The sequence below is a fragment of the Triticum aestivum genome, chromosome 4A (genome assembly GCF_018294505.1).
Source record: "Triticum aestivum cultivar Chinese Spring chromosome 4A, IWGSC CS RefSeq v2.1, whole genome shotgun sequence".
Classification (NCBI taxonomy): domain Eukaryota; kingdom Viridiplantae; phylum Streptophyta; class Magnoliopsida; order Poales; family Poaceae; genus Triticum; species Triticum aestivum.
This window is the reverse complement of record NC_057803.1, coordinates 502,011,012-502,033,800: the sequence shown is the minus strand read 5'-3', so window position 1 is coordinate 502,033,800 and position 22,789 is coordinate 502,011,012.

Below are 22,789 nucleotides of genomic sequence, written 5' to 3'. Positions count from 1 at the left end.
ACAAGTAGAGATCATACTTAGTGCAAAATGAATGCTAGAAAAAGATTGGGAAGCGACCAACCAAGAAACGAATAATTGCATAAACAAGCATTAAGCATAATTAACAACAAATAATGCATCACAAGTAGGATATAATTTTCATTGCATGATTATTGACTTCCGTGCATGCATAGGGAATCACAAATCTTAACACCAATATCCCTACTAAAGCATAATTAGTCATCAAGATGACTCACATATCACATTATCATATCTCAAAACTATTACTAAGAATCAAGTTTATTTTTTCCAATGATCTTTGATACGTCTCCAACGTATCTATAATTTTTTATTGTTCCATGCTATTATATTATCAACCTTAGATGTTTTATATGCATTTATGTGCTATTTTATATGATTTTTGGGACTAACCTATTAACCTAGCGCCCAGTGCCAGTTTCTGTTTTTCCCTTGTTTCAGTGTTTCGCAGAAAAGGAATATCAAACGGAGTCCAAACGGAATGAAACCTTCGGAAAAGTTATTTTTGGAAAGAAAGCAATACATGAGACTTGGAGTGCACGTCAGGGGATCAACGAGGAGAGCACGAGGTAGGGGGGCGCCCTCCACCCTCGTGGGCCCCTCTGTAACGCCCCAAGACCGGAGCTTCAGGTGCCTTCCATGTTTCCGGGTTTCGTCGTGTGTTTTGTTTGGTTCTTTGCATTCATCATTGCAGCATGTGCATTGCACCATGTCATCATGCCATCATGTCATTTCTTTTCTTAACTCAACTAAATAAATGGCATGGACCTTTGATCCATTTAAACCGAGGGAATTCACCCGGTGACTTCTCTTTATAACATACCCTCCCGATAGTAGGGAGCTATATTAAATATTCCATTTGTTGGAATTCACCGGAACACACTTGCAAAATAACCCCATGCCTTTTGTGCTTCAAGTTGATCTCCAAACCTTGCCCAATAATTCTTTTCCCTTTTACCGGGGCTCCTCCAAAATTCCCAACATTTTTGGACCTATCGCATACCGACTTCCTTCTCACACTCATTTGATTTAAATTCAAATGAGTTTGAATTCAAACTTCACACGTGTGCTCTTTCCTATTTTCTGGGAACAAGCTCATTTTTTTGTGTCCGGGGAAATTAACCTCCGGCGCAAATTCTTTTCCTAACCTCCCTCTTTCCTTTTTCTTCCCCTTAATTGTTTTCTGCTAAAGAAAATAGGAAGAGGAGAGAGAGATACCTCCTGCCAAGCTGGCCCAACCATCCCCGCGGCCCATCTAGGTCGAGCCAGTCTGCTTAAGGCCCACCTGCGGCCTGACCTAGCCGGCCCAAGGCCCAGCCGCTACACCCTCTCTCTCCCTCGATCCCCTCCTCCTCACGCCGCCAGGGAGTTACCCGACCCCCATCCCTGTTCGTTCGAACCCCCTCGCTCCTCCCTTTCGATCTTCAATACCAGCGAGCCACGCCTGGCGCCTCCAGCTACGTCACACCGGCCGGCCACCGGAGCTATTGCCGGCTGCCGCCCCACCGCTCTTTCCCGTGCCAGATCCCATATCCCTTTCATCCTCCTCGCGCGCCATGCACAGGAGAGAGATCTCGATCCCATCTCCTCCCCACGCACGCTGCTCTCCTGCCTGTTGTCCGGTCCGCCCCCGCACCGAACCTTCTCCTTGACGCCGGCCCGGCCGCCGAGCGTCGCCTCTCTGCACGGCTCCTTCCCCGTGACCCCGAGCTCCATGGCGCCGGCCTCCCTTACAAGCCATCGTCAGCAGCCCCGCTGCTGCACTTCAGAGGCAAGCCCCTCCAACCGCGCCAACTCCGGCGCCCCTGCAGCCTCTCCTCCGACGCCGGCGAGTAGAGGCCGCCGCCGCGCCATCTTGCCGCTGCTCTTATGGTTCTCGGTGACCTCCATGTCCCGCTGGACCACTCCTTGCCCCGTTGCCGCTTGGTACCATTGCCCGAGCGCATGTCACCTCGACCACCGCCTCGCTACCCTCGTGCGCCTCCGCCTCTGTTGCCTCTGATGGTGGCTGTTTCGTTTTGGGCTTCGTGGAAAAATCCTCTCCGACAAGTGTACGAGTACACAGTGTCGCGTCCAGTATCTCTACCGACATCCCCTGAATCGACAAGTACCAGCTTCACCACCGAACCAGGACGCCAAGTTCCGCTCCGTGCGTGTACGACTACACCCGGTGATGCGACAAGCCCCGACGTGTACATCTACTCCATCAAGACCGGACCGACAAGTACCCCAACGTCTTGTGTACAACACCGTCGCCGAAGACCCGGGTAGCAAAACGTCAAGTACCTATGACCGAAGAACGCCATGTACCTCTCCGAAGAAAACCGAACATGTACCACTACGTCCGGAGGCATCGGATCCGTCAAGTTCCACTACCGCCGTGAACAAATACCATCGCCGAGATTGCGAGAACCTCTACTTCCTCCTCGAAACGTGAACGACTACCGTCGCCCCCAAGTGACTCGGATTCATCAAGTCCTTCTACGAAAATGCGTACCACTACCGTCGCGAGTACCTCTACCGTCGTCGTGTACCCCCTACTTCCACCACGTCCCGAGAACGTATACTTCCTCTACTTGGCACCAAACGAGAACCAGCCCGTTTGCACACTTCGAAGGTAACCATCGAGACGATGCCCGTGAACGAATGCATGTGTGATGTTTGAGATGCTTGTGTTTGCACCGTCTCCAAATGGTCACTCGTTTCCTTGTCGCCAACTCATGGGACACCCGATATCCGGGAGTGCCCCACCATCTTTTGTACGCATCCACACACTTCTCCTTTGCATCGGCATCTCAATCGAGTTACCGGAACGGGAACATTGAAGTGGCACCGTTTTCGTTATCGTTGCCGTGGCACCCCTTTTCTTTCCACCACGGTGACAAATGCTTCTTATTGCTCTTGTCAACTTTACTAAAAATTGCATAAACTTGAACATGTCATCCGCATCATGTTAACAACTTTAAGATGGTTAAAATTTGTTGTTGCTTTAAAAATTGCTAATGCATATGGGGACTTATCGGATTTGTTATTTGTTATATCCGGCCCCATTTAAATTGTTTAGATGATATAGTTTTGTTATGCTTCACCTCTTGCCATGTTAACCAACATTTAATATTGTGGAGTACCTAACCGAGAGTGAACTAAATAAGTGATGTGGTGTTCCGTCAATATGCAACTCGTTGCATATTGAGCTCCACTTAACTTGTAGTTTTGTTTGTGCCCTTTGCCATGCCATGCATATTTAAACCGGACATGCATCATATTTGTTTTGCGCATCATGCCATGTTATGTGATGGTTGTTTACCATGATTGTTTGCTTCTTTTCGGTGTTGCTTCTTCGGGTTGGTTCCGATAGCGTTGCGTTTGTGAGGACCCGTTCGACTACATCCGTTTGTTTTCTTCGTGGACTCATTCTTCTTCCTTGCGAGATTTCAGGCAAGATGACCATACCCTCGAAATCACTTCTATCTTTGCTTGCTAGTTGCTCGCTCTTTTGCTATGCCTATGCTATGATACCTACCACTTGCTTATCATGCCTCCCATGTTGTTAAACCAAGCCTCTAACCCACCTTGCGCTAGCAAACCATTGTTTGGCTATGTTCCCGCTTTGCTCAGCCCCTCTTATAGCGTTGTTAGTTGCAGGTGAAGATTGAAGCTTGTTCCATGTTGGAACATGGATATTTTGTTGGGATATCACAATATCTCTTATTTAATTAATTAATGCATCTATATACTTGGTAAAGGGTGGAAGGCTCGGCCTTATGCCTGGTGTTTTGTTCCACTCTTGCCGCCCTAGTTTCTGTCATATCGGTGTTATGTTCCCGGATTTTGCGTTCCTTACGCGGTTGGGTAATAATGGGAACCCCTTGACAGTTCGCCTTGAATAAAACTCCTCCAGCAAGGCCCAACATTGGTTTTACCATTTGCCACCTAGCCTTTTCTTTCCCTTGAGTCGGACGGCTCAAGGGTCATCTTTATTTTAACCCCCCGGGCCAGTGCTTCTCTAAGTGTTGGTCCAACTGAGCGATGTCCGAGGCTACCAGGGGCAACTCTGGGCTGGCTTACCCGACGTCTGGCTCATCCGGTGTGCCCTAAGAACGAGATATGTGCAGCTCCTATCGGGATTTGTCGGCGCATCTGGGTGGCTTTGCTGGTCTTGTTTTACCATTGTCGAAATGTCTTGTAACCGGGATTCCGAGTCTGATCGGGTCTTCCCGCTAGAAGGTCTATTCCTTCGTTGACCGTGAGAGTTTGTCATGGGCTAAGTTGGGACACCCCTGCAGGGATTTGAACTTTCGAAAGCCGTGCCCGCGGTTATGGGTAGATGGGAATTTGTTAATGTTCGGTTGTAGAAAACCTGAAGTTGACCTTAATTAAAATACATCAACCGCGTGTGTTACCGTGATGGTCTCTTTCCGGCGGTGTCCGGAAAGTGAACACGGTGTTGGAGTTATGCTTGATGTAGGTTGTTCTAGGATCACTTCTTGATCATAGTTTCTCGACCGTGCTTTGCCTTCTCTTCTCGCTCTCATTTGCGTATGTTAGCCACCATATATGCTAGTCGCTTGCTGCAGCTCCACCTCATACCTTTTACCTTACCCATAAGCTTAAATAGTCTTGATCGCGAGGGTGCGAGATTGCTGAGTCCCCGTGGCTCACAGATACTTCCAAAACCAGCTTGCAGGTGCCGATGAGACCGTGCAGTTGACGCAACCAAGCTCAGGAGGAGCTCGATGAAGATCTTGTCCTTTGTGGTGTTTCGTTCTAGATCAGTAGTGGAGCCCAATTGGGGTCGATCGGGGACCTTGTCGCATTTGGGGTTCTTCTTTTATTTTGGTTTCATAGTCGGACCTTGATTGTATTTGGATGATGCAATGCTTTATCCATGTAATTGTGTGAACTGGCGATTGTAAGCCAACTATGTATCTTCTTCCCCTATTTTATTACATGGGTTGTGTGAAGATTACCTCACTTGCGACATTGCTTTCAATGCGGTTATGCCTCTAAGTCGTGCTTCGACACGTGGGAGATATAGCCGCATCGAGGGCGATACAAGTTGGTAATCAGAGCCTTCCTCGACCTTAGGAGCCCCATTGCTTGATCGTTATTAGCAGCCGATTTGTGTCTAGAAAAATGTTTTGAGTCATTTAGGAATTATATATCGGAGAGTTTAGGAATTCTTTTTACTTCCCAGTCTCCTCGTCGCTCTGGTAAGGCATCCTGACGTAGAGTTTTGACTCTTCTCTTCTCAAATTTCACTAAAAATTTTTTTAGGATCACGCGGGTATCTTGGAATCGTTCCGATGGTTTTGTGACGAGAACATTGTCTTGGTGCCTCCTGTCAGGGGTTTTGTGGAAGTGTCCCGGGGAGTTGAGCTCTGAGGTGTTGTCGTCACAATTTTATCGTTGCAGTTCTGGAATACCTGAGTTTAGTTCGCCGACATCGAAAATCTCTTTTATGCAGTTGTTGGTGAGATAACCTCGACGCCACCCAGTACTGGGCGGGAGTTCGGGAGTATTTCCATAACTCATATAACGGATGCTTTTTGAAGGTTGAGGTAGATGATTTCCGAAGGTTTCTTGGTTATGTGTTGAAGGATGGATACAGCTGGATGTAGGATTTGCTAGTTTGGGTGAGATATTATGCTTCCCCTGTATCCCCAACACCTGATTGCATGACCGGAAAGTTTTGGGAGTTTATAAGTGGGAATTCAAGTAGCTCTTAGGATATCTTTCCGACAGATGTATGATATGAAATTGGGGTTCGACGTCTAGTGGTCCGCCTATCCACGGTTGGTTTTACAGTGGTCTCGTTATGTCTTAAAGAGTCCTTGGCTATGCCGACTCGGGGACGCTTCGTATGTCATGTGCACTGCCTTGTACATGATGGTGCTATACGATCGAGCCCGTGTAGGCCCCACCACGAAAACTTCGGACGAAATCTCTATCATATGTTTGTTCCGGCTTATTTCGCAAGCCAATCCTTTGTTTTGTTTTGAGTTGTGGTATTCGAGTTGCTTCGAAGTCAAATGTTGATTCCATACCTTCCCCAAATGGTGTTCTCATACTCCGATGTGAATACTAATCCTTCTCGATCATCGAGTCTGTCATGTCAATCCTTTTCAACCGGTGTGTCTCTCTTCAAGTGGATCCGATCACTTCAACATTCGCAAGATCAATTATCAGTTATTCTCAACAGTGTTCGTTTCATCCGTCTCCAAGTTGCCTGTGTTTTTCCCGCCCACCCACCCTTTTTCTTCAAGGACTAGGATTTCTTTATCAAGTATCATTTTATTCTTGTGAAGTCTCGCCATTCTTTTCCGTCAATATTCTTATCCGGTGATTCTCATGAAGATCGTAATGGAGCTTCAAGTTATCATTCTTTGTTTCTTCTCTTCTCCGGTGGTTTCAATTCAAGCTGTGTTGATCATACCCTTTTCCTCGTTTCAAATACCTTCTCATGCCGGTGCTCATCATATTCATTCATTTCTCGCTATTCAATTATTCCGAAGTGCTGAGGATATCTTGGAAGGCTCGTCTTTTCCTTCAAGATCCATTCAAACCTATTCCGAGGTTGTTATCTCATTCAAGCCATTTATTTCAACCGGCGCAATCCCTCTTTTAAATTTTTCAACGGTGTTTCTTTTGAGTAGGCCCTAACCCACAGGTCTTTTCCCAGGATCTTACCTGACTCTTCTTATTTTTCCGGAGCTTCTCAAATTCTTTTGTAAAGTTTGACGTAAGAATGAATTATCATCAGTCTTATGTACTTCTCTAAGATCGGTCAAATTCTTTTCATCGTTGGCTCAATCTCTTCGCTTTTGATCATCCCGGAGTATCTCAATAATTCATGGTGGTGTTTCTCCTCGTCATTCTCTGTATTTGAAGACCGAAGAAGATTTTTTTCTCTCAATCTTGCTCCATTCTCTTCAAAGATACATGATTCTAGCTTGTTGCCATCCTCTCATAATTCTCTTCGATTGTGAGATTTCTTTTCACCTATCCGGAGCAATTCAAGAGTCTTCTCAATTTTTTATCTGGAGTCCTTCAATTCAGGTTTATTCATTCTCAGTTTTCAGCTCTCGTTCCCCAAATCTCACCCGTGCATCATTCAATATTCTTTAATCAGCTCGTAATATCTTCGTTCTCATGGATCTAAATCCTCACAAGTATCTTCGTTCATTTCATAATTCTTCCCGGTGTTTCTTTATCTTTACTTCGTTCATTTTTAATTCTTACGGTGGTTTGATCAAGATTCTTCTTCCTCCGTTATCATATCCATTCTTTCGTTCTTTCAAATCCTACCGGTGGATCATTGAAGGCATCTTCAAGTTTGCAATATCTATCTTAATCCTCTCTACAAGAATAAGTAATATGCCAAATCCACTGCTTGTCATCAATTTAAATTGGTGAAGGATAAGCATAATGTAATTCTTATTCTTGTTTCATCAATTAAAATCAATTTCTGCCTTCCGGAGTGGTTCATCATATCACATTCTCGATTAGAGATGTGTTATCTTTCCTTCCGGAGCCCCAAGTTCCACTTTATCTCGTCGCAAAGCTTCATCCAATCATTACAAGGTTTCACCTTGTGTTTTCAACTTCCCTTTCTTTTCGTCATCCTTTTGTTTACCGGAGTTCTTCATCAAGGTGCTACATGATGGTTCATCAAAGAAATAATTCCTTCTCCAAGTGTTCTTTGAGATTCTTTTCAAAGGAGCTCAAGCTTTCTTCATCTTGCAATCCGGAGTGCAATTCTTTCTTCCGTATCAATAGAGGTGGTATTATGTCATTCTTGATAATTTGAGTTCGTGTTTCATGATTCACATCTTGTCAAGAATGAGATATTTTAAATTCATCAATCTCTTCATTGGAATTATCTTGGGTTATATTTCACCTAAAGCCTTCCCTAAGGTTTGTTGCTACGTATGGCGCTTATAAAGGACCCAAGTTCTTCTTTATCCTCCCGGTGAAATACTTCCTCGTCTCCTTGTTCTTATCAATCCAATTCTTTTTCCCGTGAGTGGCAGGTTGTCACCTCATAATTTTGAGATGTATTCCATAAGACCATATCAATATTATTCTTTTCGTTGTTGGTGTTCCAACAACTCCGTTCGACCCTTCTCCTAAGGATACCTTTTCAAGCTCTTTTGTAGCAGAAGTTGGCATTTTCTTCTACATTCTTTTGTCTCAATTATCTTTATTCTATTCTTTCTCCCGGAGGTCTAGTGTTGTTGCTCTTTTCACTCCTCATCTCGGTTTGTCAAGATTATGTTCAATTTCTTCCATTTACATTCGAAGTGCTGTCCAAATTATATCATTATTATGCCTTCTCTGTCTTGTTTTAACCGAAGTGTTGTGTCATCTACTCAAGTTCTTTTCGTCTTATAAAGTCTTGCATCTTGTTTCAATCGGAGTGCTTGCATCTACTTCTTGTCCATTGTAACCTTTTCTTATGTCTTTCAACCCACAAGGTTCCCGTAATGTTCCTCCTTTCTAACGAAGTGTTTTCAACCTCGTTCATCTTTGTTGTATTATTTCTTTCAATTTGTTCAACCTCTCAAGGTTCTTTGGTTTCATTCGTTTGTCAAAGAAGCAACTTAGCCTTACCTCTTCTCTTTCTCTTCCGTTTTCCCCTCCGGTGCATTCTAGATCTCGGGACGAGATCCTCTCGTAGTGGTGGAGTGTTGTAACGCCCCAAGACCGGAGCTTCAGATGCCTTCCATGTTTCCGGGTTTCGTCGTGTGTTTTCTTTGGTTCTTTGCATTCATCATTGCATCATGTGCATTGCACCATGTCATCATGCCATCATGTCATTTCTTTTATTAACTCAACTAAATAAATGGCATGGACCTTTGATCCATTTAAACCGAGGGAATTCACCCGGTGACTTCTCTTTATAACATACCCTCCCGATAGTAGGGAGCTATATTAAATATTCCATTTGTTGGAATTCACCGGAACACACTTGCAAAATAACCCCATGCCTTTTGTGCTTCAAGTTGATCTCCAAACCTTGCCCAATAATTCTTTTCCCTTTTACCGGGGCTCCTCCAAAATTCCCAACATTTTTGGACCTATCGCATACCGACTTCCTTCTCACACTCATTTGATTTAAATTCAAATGAGTTTGAATTCAAACTTCACACGTGTGCTCTTTCCTATTTTCTGGGAACAAGCTCATTTTTTTGTGTCCGGGGAAATTAACCTCCGGCGCAAATTCTTTTCCTAACCTCCCTCTTTCCTTTTTCTTCCCCTTAATTGTTTTCTGCTAAAGAAAATAGGAAGAGGAGAGAGAGATACCTCCTGCCAAGCTGGCCCAACCATCCCCGCGGCCCATCTAGGTCGAGCCAGTCTGCTTAAGGCCCACCTGCGGCCTGACCTAGCCGGCCCAAGGCCCAGCCGCTACACCCTCTCTCTCCCTCGATCCCCTCCTCCTCACGCCGCCAGGGAGTTACCCGACCCCCATCCCTGTTCGTTCGAACCCCCTCGCTCCTCCCTTTCGATCTTCAATACCAGCGAGCCACGCCTGGCGCCTCCAGCTACGTCACACCGGCCGGCCACCGGAGCTATTGCCGGCTGCCGCCCCACCGCTCTTTCCCGTGCCAGATCCCATATCCCTTCCATCCTCCTCGCGCGCCGTGCACAGGAGAGAGATCTCGATCCCATCTCCTCCCCACGCACGCTGCTCTCCTGCCTGTTGTCCGGTCCGCCCCCGCACCGAACCTTCTCCTTGACGCCGGCCCGGCCGCCGAGCGTCGCCTCTCTGCACGGCTCCTTCCCCGTGACCCCGAGCTCCATGGCGCCGGCCTCCCTTACAAGCCATCGTCAGCAGCCCCGCTGCTGCAGTTCAGAGGCAAGCCCCTCCGACCGCGCCAACTCCGGCGCCCCTGCAGCCTCTCCTCCGACGCCGGCGAGTAGAGGCCGCCGCCGCGCCATCTTGCCGCTGCTCTTATGGTTCTCGGCGACCTCCATGTCCCGCTGGACCACTCCTTGCCCCGTTGCCGCTTGGTACCATTGCCCGAGCGCATGTCACCTCGACCACCGCCTCGCTACCCTCGTGCGCCTCCGCCTCTGTTGCCTCCGATGGTGGCTGTTTCGTTTTGGGCTTCGTGGAAAAATCCTCTCCGACAAGTGTACGAGTACACAGTGTCGCGTCCAGTATCTCTACCGACATCCCCTGAATCGACAAGTACCAGCTTCACCACCGAACCAGGACGCCAAGTTCCGCTCCGTACGTGTACGACTACACCCGGTGATGCGACAAGCCCCGACGTGTACATCTACTCCATCAAGACCGGACCGACAAGTACCCCAACGTCTTGTGTACAACACCGTCGCCGAAGACCCGGGTAGCAAAACATCAAGTACCTATGACCGAAGAACGCCATGTACCTCTCCGAAGAAAACCGAACATGTACCACTACGTCCGGAGGCATCGGATCCATCAAGTTCCACTACCGCCGTGAACAAATACCATCGCCGAGATCGCGAGAACCTCTACTTCCTCCTCGAAACGTGAACGACTACCGTCGACCCCAAGTGACTCGGATTCATCAAGTCCTTCTACGAAAATGCGTACCACTACCGTCGCGAGTACCTCTACCGTCGTCGTGTACACCCTACTTCCACCACGTCCTGAGAACGTATACTTCCTCTACTTGGCACCAAACGAGAACCAGCCCGTTTGCACACTTCGAAGGTAACCATCGAGACGATGCCCGTGAACGAATGCATGTGTGATGTTTGAGATGCTCGTGTTTGCACCGTGTCCAAATGGTCACTCGTTTCCTTGTCGCCTACTCATGGGACACTCGGTATTCGGGAGTGCCCCACCATCTTTTGTACGCATCCGCACACTTCTCCTTTGCATCGGCATCTCAATCGAGTTACCGGAACCGGAACATTGCAGTGGCACCGTTTTCGTTATCGTTGCTATGGCACCCCTTTTCTTTCCACCACAGTGACAAATGCTTCTTATTGCTCTTGTCAACTTTAATAAAAATTGCATAAACTTGAACATGTCATCCGCATCATGTTAACAACTTTAAGATGGTTAAAATTTGTTGTTGCTTTAAAAATTGCTAATGCATTTGGGGACTTACCGGATTTGTTATTTGTTATATCCGGCCCCATTTAAATTGTTTAGATGATATAGTTTTGTTGTGCTTCACCTCTTGCCATGTTAACCAACATTTAATATTGTGGAGTACCTAACCGAGAGTGAACTAAATAAGTGATGTGGTGTTCCGTCAATATGCAACTCATTGCATATTGAGCTCCACTTAACTTGTAGTTTTGTTTGTGCCCTTTGCCATGCCATGCATATTTAAACCGGACATGCATCATATTTGTTTTGCGCATCATGCCATGTTATGTGATGGTTGTTTACCATGATTGTTGCTTCTTTCCGGTGTTGCTTCTTCGGGTTGGTTCCGATAGCGTTGCATTTGTGAGGACCCGTTCGACTACGTCCGTTTGTCTTCTTCATGGACTCGTTCTTCTTCCTTGCGGGATTTCAGGCAAGATGACCATACCCTCGAAATCACTTCTATCTTTGCTTGCTAGTTGCTCGCTCTTTTGCTATGCCTATGCTGTGATACCTACCACTTGCTTATCATGCCTCCCATGTTGTTAAACCAAGCCTCTAACCCACCTTGCCCTAGCAAACCATTGTTTGGCTATGTTCCCGCTTTGCTCAGCCCCTCTTATAGCGTTGTTAGTTGCAGGTGAAGATTGAAGCTTGTTCCATGTTAGAACATGGATATTTTTTGGGATATCACAATATCTCTTATTTAATTAATGCATCTATATACTTGGTAAAGGGTGGAAGGCTCGGCCTTATGCCTGGTGTTTTGTTCCACTCTTGCCGCCCTAGTTTCCGTCATATCGGTGTTATGTTCCCGGATTTTGCGTTCCTTACGCGGTTGGGTTATAATGGGAACCCCTTGACAGTTCGCCTTGAATAAAACTCCTCCAGCAAGGCCCAACATTGGTTTTACCATTTGCCACCTAGCCTTTTTCTTTCCCTTGAGTCGGCCGGCTCAAGGGTCATCTTTATTTTAACCCCCCGGGCCAGTGCTTCTCTAAGTGTTGGTCCAACTGAGCGATGTCCAAGGCTACCAGGGGCAACTCTGGGCTGGCTTACCCGACGTCTGGCTCATCCGGTGTGCCCTAAGAACGAGATATGTGCAGCTCCTATCGGGATTTGTCGGCGCATCTGGGTGGCTTTGCTGGTCTTGTTTTACCATTGTCGAAATGTCTTGTAACCGGGATTCCGAGTCTGATCGGGTCTTCCCGCTAGAAGGTCTATTCCTTCGTTGACCGTGAGAGCTTGTCATGGGCTAAGTTGGGACACCCCTGCAGGGATTTGAACTTTCGAAAGCCGTGCCCGCGGTTATGGGTAGATGGGAATTTGTTAATGTTCGGTTGTAGAAAACCTGAAGTTGACCTTAATTAAAATACATCAACCGCGTGTGTTACCGTGATGGTCTCTTTCCGGCGGTGTCCGGGAAGTGAACACGGTGTTGGAGTTATGCTTGACGTAGGTTGTTCTAGGATCACTTCTTGATCATAGTTTCTCGACCGTGCTTTGCCTTCTCTTCTCGCTCTCATTTGCGTATGTTAGCCACCATATATGCTAGTCGCTTGCTGCAGCTCCACCTCATACCTTTTACCTTACCCATAAGCTTAAATAGTCTTGATCGCGAGGGTGCGAGATTGCTGAGTCCCCGTGGCTCACAGATACTTCCAAAACCAGCTTGCAGGTGCCGATGAGACCGTGCAGTTGACGCAACCAAGCTCAGGAGGAGCTCGATGAAGATCTTGTCCTTTGTGGTGTTTCGTTCTAGTGATCAGTAGTGGAGCCCAGTTGGGGTCGATCGGGGACCTTGTCGCATTTGGGGTTCTTCTTTTATTTTGGTTCGTAGTCGGACCTTGATTGTATTTGGATGATGCAATGCTTTATTCATGTAATTGTGTGAAGTGGCGATTGTAAGCCAACTATGTATCTTCTTCCCCTATTTTATTACATGGGTTGTGTGAAGATTACCTCACTTGCGACATTGCTTTCAATGCGGTTATGCCTCTAAGTCGTGCTTCGACACGTGGGAGATATAGCCGCATCGAGGGCGATACACCCTCGTGGCCACCGAAAGCCAATCTAGACCCGTTCTGACACCCTGCCGGAGGGGGAATCCCTCTCCGATGGCCATCTTCATCATCCCGGTGCTCTCCATGATGAGGAGGGAGTAGTTCTCCCTCGGGGCTGAGGGTATGTACCAGTAGCTATGTGTTTGATCTCTCTCTCTCGTGTTCTTGAGGTGGTACGATCTTGATGTATCGCGAGCTTTGCTGTTATAGTTGGATCTTATGATGTTTCTCCCCCTCTACTCTCTTGTAATGGATTGAGTTTTCCCTTTGAAGTTATCTAATTGGATTGAGTCTTTAAGGATTTGAGAACACTTGATGTATGTCTTGCGTGGGATACATGTGGTGACAATGGGGTATTCTATTGATCCACTTGATGTATGTTTTGGTGATCAACGTGACCTTGGGAATCTATGCGTAGGGGTTGGCACACGTTTTCGTCTTGACTCTTCGGTAGAAACTTTGGGGCACTGTTTGAGGTTCTATGTGTTGGTTGAATAGATGAATCTGAGATTATGTGATGCATATCGTATAATCATACCCACGAATACTTGAGGTGACATTGAAGTATCTAGTTGCCATTAGGGTTTTGGTTGATTTGTGTCTTAAGGTGTTATTCTAGTACGAACTCTTGAATAGATCGATCCGAACAAATAACTTTGAGGTGGTTTCGTACCCTACCATAATCTCTTCGTTTGTTTTCCGCTATTAGTGACTTTGGAGTGACTCTTTGTTGCATGTTGAGGGATAGTTATGTGATCCAATTATGTTATTATTGTTGATGGAACTTGCACTAGTGAAAGTATGAACCCTAGGCCTTGTTTCAACGCATTGCAATACTGCTTACGCTCACTTTTATCATTAGTTACCTTGCTGTTTTTGTATTTTCAGATTACAAAAACCTATATCTACCATCCATATACCACTTGTATCACCATCTCTTCGCTGAACTAGTGCACCTATACAATTTACCATTGTATTGGATGTGTTGGGGACACAAGAGACTCTTTGTTATTTGGTTGCAGGGTTGCTTGAGAGAGACCATCTTCATCCTACGCCTCCTACGGATTGATAAACCTTAGGTCATCCACTTGAGGGAAATTTGCTACTGTCCTACAAACCTCTGCACTTGGAGGCCCAACAACGTCTACAAGAAGAAGGTTGTGTAGTAGACATCAAGCTCTTTTCTGGCGCCGTTGCCGGGGAGGTTAGCGCTTGAAGGTATATCTTTAGATCTTGCAATCAAATATTTTTGTTTCTTGTTTTAGCACTAGTTTAGTTTATAAAAGAAAACTACAAAAAATATGGAATTGAGTTTGCCTCATACGCTTCATCTTTTTAATATCTTTCATGAGAATGATGGAAAGGAAAATTGTGCTCAAGTACTAGAAGAAGAATGCATTAGAATGTTAGGCACTATATATTTGAATGATGAGCATGATTGCAATGTTTTTAGTACGAATTCCTTGAATATCCATGACGCTAATGATATGGAAAGCCAAAAGCTTGGGGAAGCTATGTTTGATGAAGATGATATTTTTTGTCCCCCAAGTTTTGATGAGCAAATTTATTATGACGAAATCATGCCTCCTATTTATGATGATTATATTGACGAAAGTGGAATTGGAGTGGTCATGACTTTATTTTGTGATGACTCCACTATTTCGGAAGAGGTTCCAATTGATTATGAGAACAAAGTTGCTATCTATGATGATTATTGTGATGACTTGTATGCTATAGAGAATAATGATAACCATGAAACTTGTCATCATGATTTTAGTTTTCAATTGGATTATGCCTCACATGATAATTATTTTGTTGAGTTTGCTCCCACTATTATTCACGAGAAGAAATTTGCTTATGTGGAGAGTAATAAAAATTCTATGCTTGTAGATCATGAAAAGAATGCTTTAGGTGCTGGTTATATTGTTGAATTCATTCATGATTCTACTAAAAATTATTATGAGGGAGGAATATATTCTTGTAGGAATTTCAATAATATCAATTTTCCTCTCTATGTGCTTAAAGTTTTGAAGTTATGCTTGTTTTGCCCTCCTATGCTAGTTGATTATTGTTCCCATAAGTTGTTTCCTCACAAAATCCCTATGCATATGAAGTGGGTTAGACTTAAATGTGCTAGTGATATTCTTCATGATGCTCTCTTTATGTTTCAATTCTTACCTTATATGTGAGCATCATTGAAATCATCATGCCTAGCTAGGGGCGTTAAATGTTAGCGCTTATTGGGAGGCAACCCAATTTTATTTTTGTTCCTTGCTTTTTGCTCCTGTTTATCAATAAATAATTTATCTAGCCTATGTTATTATTGAGATTTTATGTTTTAATTAGTGTTTGTGCCAAGTAGAACCGTTGGGAAAACTTGGGGGAAGTCTTGTTGATCATGCTGTAAAAAACAGAAACTTTAGCGCTCACGAGATTTGCTGCCATTTTTTATTGGAGAGTGCTATTTAGTTAATTATTTTTTCAGATGATTAATAGATAAATTACTCACGTCCAGCAATTTAGTTTATAATTTTTGAGGTTCCAGAAGTTTGCGTTAGTTACAGATTACTACAGACTGTTCTGTTTTTGACAGATTCTGTTTTTCGTGTGTTGTTTGCTTATTTTAATGAATCTATGGCTAGTAAAATAGTTTATAAACCATATATAAGCTGGAATACAGTAGTTTTAACACCAATATAAATAAAGAATGAGTTCATTACAGTACCTTGAAGTGGTGTTTTGTTTTCTTTCGCTAACGGAGCTTACGAGTTTTCTGTTAAGTTTTGTGTTGTGAAGTTTTCAAGTTTTGGGTAAAGACTCGATGGACTATGGAATAAGGAGTCTCAAGAGCCTAAGCTTGGGTATGCCCAAAGCAACCCAAGGTAAAATTCAAGGACAACCAAAAGCCTAAGCTTGGGGATGCCCCGGAAGGCATCCCCTCTTTCGTCTTCGTTCATCGGTAACTTTACTTGGAGCTATATTTTTATTCGCCACATGATATGTGTTTTGCTTGGAGCGTCATTTTATTTTCTTTTGTTTTGCTTTCTGTTTTAATAAAATACCAAGATCTGAAATTATTAAATGCTAGAGAGTCTTCACATAGTTGCATAATTATTCGACTACTCATTGATCTTCACTTATATCTTTCGGAGTAGTTTGTCATTTGCTCTAGTGCTTCACTTATATCTTTTTAGAGCACGGTGGTGGTTTTATTTTGAAGAAATAATTGATCTCTCATGCTTCACTTATATTATTTTGAGAGTCTTTAGAATAGCATGGTAGTTTGCTTTGGTTATGAAACTAGTCCTAATATGATGGGAATCCAAGAGGGATATAATAAAAACTTTCATGTAAGTGCATTGAATACTAAGAGAAGTTTGATACTTGATGATTGTTTTGATATATGAAGATAGTGATATCAAAGTTGTGCTAGTTGGGTAGTTGTGAATTTGAGTAATACTTGTGTTTAAGTTTGCAAGTCCCGTAGCATGCACGTATGGTAAACGTTGTGTAACAAATTTGAAACATGAGGTGTTATTTGATTGTCTTCCTTATGAGTGGCGGTCAGGGACGAGAGATGGTCTTTTCCTACCAATCTATCCCCCTAGGATCATGCGTGTAATGCTTGGTTTTGATGACTTGTAGATTTTTGCAATAAGTATGTGAGTTCTTTATGACTAATGTTGAGTCCATGGATTATATGCACTCTTACCCTTCCATCATTGCTAGCCTCTTCGGTACCGTGCATTGCCCTTTCTCACATTGAGAGTTAGTGCAAACTTTGCCGGTGCATCCAAACCCCGTGATATGATACACTCTGTCACACATAAACCTCCTTATATCTTCCTCAAAACAGCCACCATACCTACCTATTATGGCATTTCCATAGCCATTCCGAGATATATTGCCATGCAAGTTTCCACTGTTCCGTTTATTATGACACGCATCATCATTGTCATATTGCTTTGCATGATCATGTAGTTGACATCGTATTTGTGGCAAAGCCACCGTTCATAATTTTTCATACATGTCGCTCTTGATTCATCGCAATCCCGGTACACCGCCGGAGGCATTCATATAGAGTCATATCTTGTTCTAGTATCGAGTTGTAATCTTTGAGTTGTAAATAAATAGAAGTGTGATGATCATCATTAATAGAGCATTGTCCCAAAAAAAGAGAAAGGCCAAAAAAGGCCAAATAAAAAAAATACAAAAGGGACAATGCTACTATCCTTTTTTCCACACTTGTGCTTCAAAGTAGCACCATGATCTTCATGATAGAGAGTCTCTTGTTTTGTCACTTTCATATACTAGTGGGAATTTTTCATTATAGAACTTGGCTTGTATATTCCAACAATGGGCTTCGTCAAATGCCCTAGGTCTTCGTGAGCAAGCAAGTTGGATGCACACCCACTTAGTTTTTTTTGAGCTTTCATACATTTATAGCTCTAGTGCATCCGTTGCATGGCAATCCCTACTCCTTGCATTGAGATAAGTTGATGGGCATCTCCCTAGCCCATTGATTAGCTCTGTCGATGTGAGACTTTCTCATTTTTTTTCTTCTCCACATAACCCCCTCATTATATTCTATTCCACCCATAGTGCTATATCCATGGCTCAGGCTCATGTATTACGTGAAAGTTGAAAAAAGTTTGAGATTACTAAAGTATGAAGCAATTGCTTGGCTTGTCATCGGGGTTGTGCATGATGACAGCATTCTTGTGTGATGAAAATGGAGCATGACCTAACTATATGATTTTGTAGGGATGAACTTTCTTTGGCCATGTTATTTTGAGAAGACATGATTGCTTAGTTAGAATGCTTGAAGTAATATTGTTTTTATGTCAATATTAAACTTTTGTCTTGAATCTTATGGATCTGAATATTCTTGCCACAATAAAGAAGAATTACTTAGAGAAATATGTTAGGTAGCATTCCACATCAAAATTTTGGTTTTTATCATTTACCTACTTGAGGACGAGCAGGAATTAAGCTTGGGGATGCTGATACATCTCCAACGTATCTATAATTTTTGATTGTTCCATGCTATTATATTATCAACCTTGGATGTTTTATATGCATTTATATGCTATTTTATATGATTTTTGGGACTAACCTATTAACCGAGAGCCCAGTGCCAGTTTCTGTTTTTCCCTTGTTTCAGTGTTTCACAGAAAAGGAATATCAAACAGAGTCCAAACGGAATGAAACCTTTAGAAAAGTTATTTTTGGAAAGAAAGCAATACATGAGACTTGGAGTGCACGTTAGGGGATCAACGAGGAGAGCACGAGATAGGAGGGCACGCCCACCCCCCTGGGCGTGCTCTCCACCCTCGTGGGCCCCTCGTGGCCCCCTGATGTATTTCTTCCACCTATATATATCCATATACCCTAAAACTATCGAAGACGAGAATAGATCGGGAGTTCCGCCGCCAGAAGCCTCCATAGCCACCGAAAGCCAATCTAGACCTGTTCCGACACCCTGCCGGAGGGGGAATCCCTCTCCGGTGGCCATCTTCATCATCCCGGTGCTCTCCATGACGAGGAGGGAGTAGTTCTCCCTCGGGGCTGAGGGTATGTACCAGTAGCTATGTGTTTGATCTCTCTCCCTCTCTTGTGTTCTTGAGGTGGTACGATCTTGATGTATCGCGAGCTTTGCTATTATAGTTGGATCTTATGATGTTTCTCCCCCTCTACTCTCTTGTAATGGATTGAGTTTTCACTTTGAAGTTATCTTATCGGATTGAGTCTTTAAGGATTTGAGAACACTTGATGTATGTCTTGCGTGGGATACCTGTGGTGACAATGGGGTATTCTATTGATCCACTGGATGTATGTTTTGGTGATCAACGTGACCTTGGGAATCTATGCATAGGGGTTGGCACACATTTTCGTCTTGGCTCTCCGGTAGAAACTTTGGGGCACTCTTTGAGGTTCTATGTGTTGGTTGAATAGATGAATCTGAGATTGTGTGATGCATATCATATAATCATACCCACGAATACTTGAGGTGACATTGGAGTATCTAGTTGACATTAGGGTTTTGGTTGATTTGTGTCTTAAGGTGTTATTCTAGTACGAACTCTTGAATAGATCGATCCAAACGAATAACTTTGAGGTGGTTTCGTACCCTACCATAATCTCTTCGTTTGTTCTCCGCTATTAGTGACTTTGGAGTGACTCTTTGTTGCATGTTGAGGGATAGTTATGTGATCCAATTATGTTATTATTGTTGATGGAACTTGCACTAGTGAAAGTATGAACCCTAGGCCTTGTTTCAACGCATTGCAATACTGTTTACGCTCACTTTTATCATTAGTTACCTTGCTGTTTTTATATTTTTCAGATTACAAAAACCTATATCTACCATCCATATACCACTTGTCTCACCATCTCTTCGCCGAACTAGTGCACCTATACAATTTACCATTGTATTGGGTGTGTTGGGGACACAAGAGACTCTTTGTTATTTGGTTGCAGGGTTGCTTGAGAGAGACCATTTTCATCCTACGCCTCCTATGGATTGATAAACCTTAGGTCATCCACTTGAGGGAAATTTACTACTGTCCTACAAACCACTGCACTTGGAGGCCCAACAACGTCTACAAGAAGAAGGTTGTGTAGTAGACATCAATCTTCATGACATTTTTTTTCTTTATCCTTCTTGGATATCTATCACTTTGGGACTAATTTTCATTTGTTGCTTTTCATAAGCTCAAACAAATATAAGTGAAGATCATGAGCATAACAAATTTTATTTCTCTCAAAATAATTTAAGTGAAGCAAGAGAGAATTTATTCAAAATTTTACTAACTCTCAAATAAATCTAATTGAATCAAGAGAGCATTTCTTCAAAAATAACAAAGCACACCGTGCTCAAAAAGATATAAGTGAAGCACTAGAGCAAGTCCTGGCTCATAAAAGATTTAAGTGAAGCATAGAGAGCAATTCTAACAAGTCATAACATAATTTTGGCTCTCTCAAATAGGTGTGTCCAGCAAGGATTGATGACTTAAAACAAAAAATAAAACAAGCAAAGACACATATCATACAAGATGCTCCAAGCAAAACACATATCACGTGACGAATAAAAATATAGCCTCAAGTAAAATACCGATAGTTATTGGAAGAAAGTGGGGATGCCACTCGGGGGATCCCCAAGCTTAGTTGGTTGCTCATTCTTGGACAATGGCTTGGGATGCCGGGGCATCCCCAAGCTTAGTCTCTTATTCCTTCCTTCATCCATCGTAAGATAACCCAAAACTTGAAAACTTCAATCACACAAAACTCAACAAAGCCTTCGTGAGATCCGTTAGTATAAGAATAATAAATCACTACTATAAGTGTTGTATCAAACCAATTCATATTTTGTTTTTGTATTATATCTACTGTATTCCAAATTTTCTATGGCAAAAACTCATCAAAGAAAACCATAGAGCCATCAAAATAAGCACACAACACAAAGAAAACAGAATTTGTCAAAACAGAACAGTGTGTAGCAATATAATTATTTTGAATACTTCTGTAAATCAAAAAACTCTGAAGAATTAGGACGACCTGAGAAATTTGTATATTGATCTACTGCAATTGGAATAGCTATTTTATCGCTCTTTGGTAAAAAATGAAAATTAATTTCGTGAGCATAAAAGTTTCTGTTTTTCAGCAATATCAAACAACTATTGCCCAAGAAGATCCTGAAGGGTTTACTTGGCACAAACACTAATTAAAACATAAAAACACAATCATAACAGTAGCATAATTGTGCTAACACACAAGAACAGAAAGCAAAAAGCAAAAATAAATTTTATTCATTGGGTTGCCTCCCAACAAGCGCTATAGTTTTACGCCCTTAGCTAGGCATAAAGCAAGGATCTAAGTTTTGTCTTCCGAAGTTTTGGCAACTTTTGTAAGGGTTTTCTCAAACCCGGGGGGCTATTTACGCTTCCCCAAATTCTCAGGAAAAGAAACCATCTTAAGATCCAAAATATCCAATCGCTTGTTGCAAAGAGTAATCAGAGTATGCATGCGATTGATACTACCATTGAGGTGTTTGAGGGGTTCATTATATTTCTGTATTTCAACCATATGTTTATGAAAATCACCAAGTTTGTCCAGCATTTGGGCTCCCTCAAGGGTAAAATGAAACCCCTTCTTTTGAGGTGGAATTCCCAAAATTCCCTCTAAGATTTCATAGGCAACATTGGCATCCAGTTCAATAAAATTCCCTTTAGCGGCAAAATCAAGAAGTTGTCTATGATGCAAAGCCAACCCTATGTAAAAATTACGAAGCAAAACCTTGGCGTCCCCCTTTAAGTTGGAAATACGATATGATTCCATGAGCCTATACCAGGCATCTTTCAAATTTTCTCCTTGTCTTTGCTTGAAGTACAAGACTTCAAACTCCGGTGACAAAGGAGGACTAGGGACGCTGGTCATTGAGACTAGAAAGCAAGAGAACAGCGAACGGAAAAAGAGAGGTGAATAAAACGGCAAATGTTTGTGAAGTGGGGGAGAGGAAAACAAGAGGCAAATGGTGAATAATGTAAATTGCGAGGAGATGAGATTTGTGATTAGGAACCTGGTTATGTTGAAGATCCTCCCCGGCAACGACGCCAGAAATTCTCCTTGATGGTAGATGCAACTACGTCGGTAATTCCCTGGAGAGGGAGGGATGATGTAGCACAGCAACGGTAGGTATTTCCCTCAGTTATGAAACCAAGGTATCTGTCACAGCCCTAGAATACCTGAGTGAAATAGTTGCATCTGCACTCATGCATCATGTCTAAAATTACTGAAAGTTGAATTGAGGTTTGTTGAAACCCTCAGAAATCAGTTCAAAAATAACCAACTTTAAAATCTTCTCAAATGAGTCCAAGAAAATGTCCCTGGTATTCTATAAAATATTGGCAAGAGGTAAAATTCAAACCAATATTTTTAGGAGCTCAGAAACATTTATTTTGGCCATTTGAAATAATCCAATAAATATTTGAATTGGATCTATATTTATTATATAATAAATATATGTTCAATAATTCTGAAAAATTGTTGTGTGGCTTTGGATAAGTCCATTTAGTTCACACAATTTTTTTTCATGAAGTTTAAAATTGATTTGCTGTTAAAACTAAATCAAAAACAAACTGCAAAAATTAGAAAAGAGGAAACAAATAGGAAACACACACACAGAGAGAGAGAGTGCTCACCTGGCTCAGCCCACCAGGCCCAACACTATGGGCCCAACCCACAGGGGCACGCCCATCTTCTTCCTTCAGCCAGTAGGCAGAGGAGAGGCATGGCGCGCATGCGTGCGGCTTCGGCCACCTCCTGCTTCCACCTGGGAGCCCCGATCCTTCCCTTGCCGCCGCCCTGGACCCCTCTCTGCCTCTTCCCGTTACTCTCTGCTCTCGCCCCCTCCTCTAACCCTCTCTCTCATGCGCAACCGAGCATTGCCATCGCCGCCGCTTGCTGCCACCGTGCCCACCGAGCTCGCCTAGCCTTCCCACCATGGCATAAAGATCCGTCGTCGACCTCTACGCCATCTCCGCCGATCCAGGCGACAGGATGCACCCCACAGCGGCTTCATCGACCTCTTCTTCAACCTCCAGGCTCCGAGATCGCC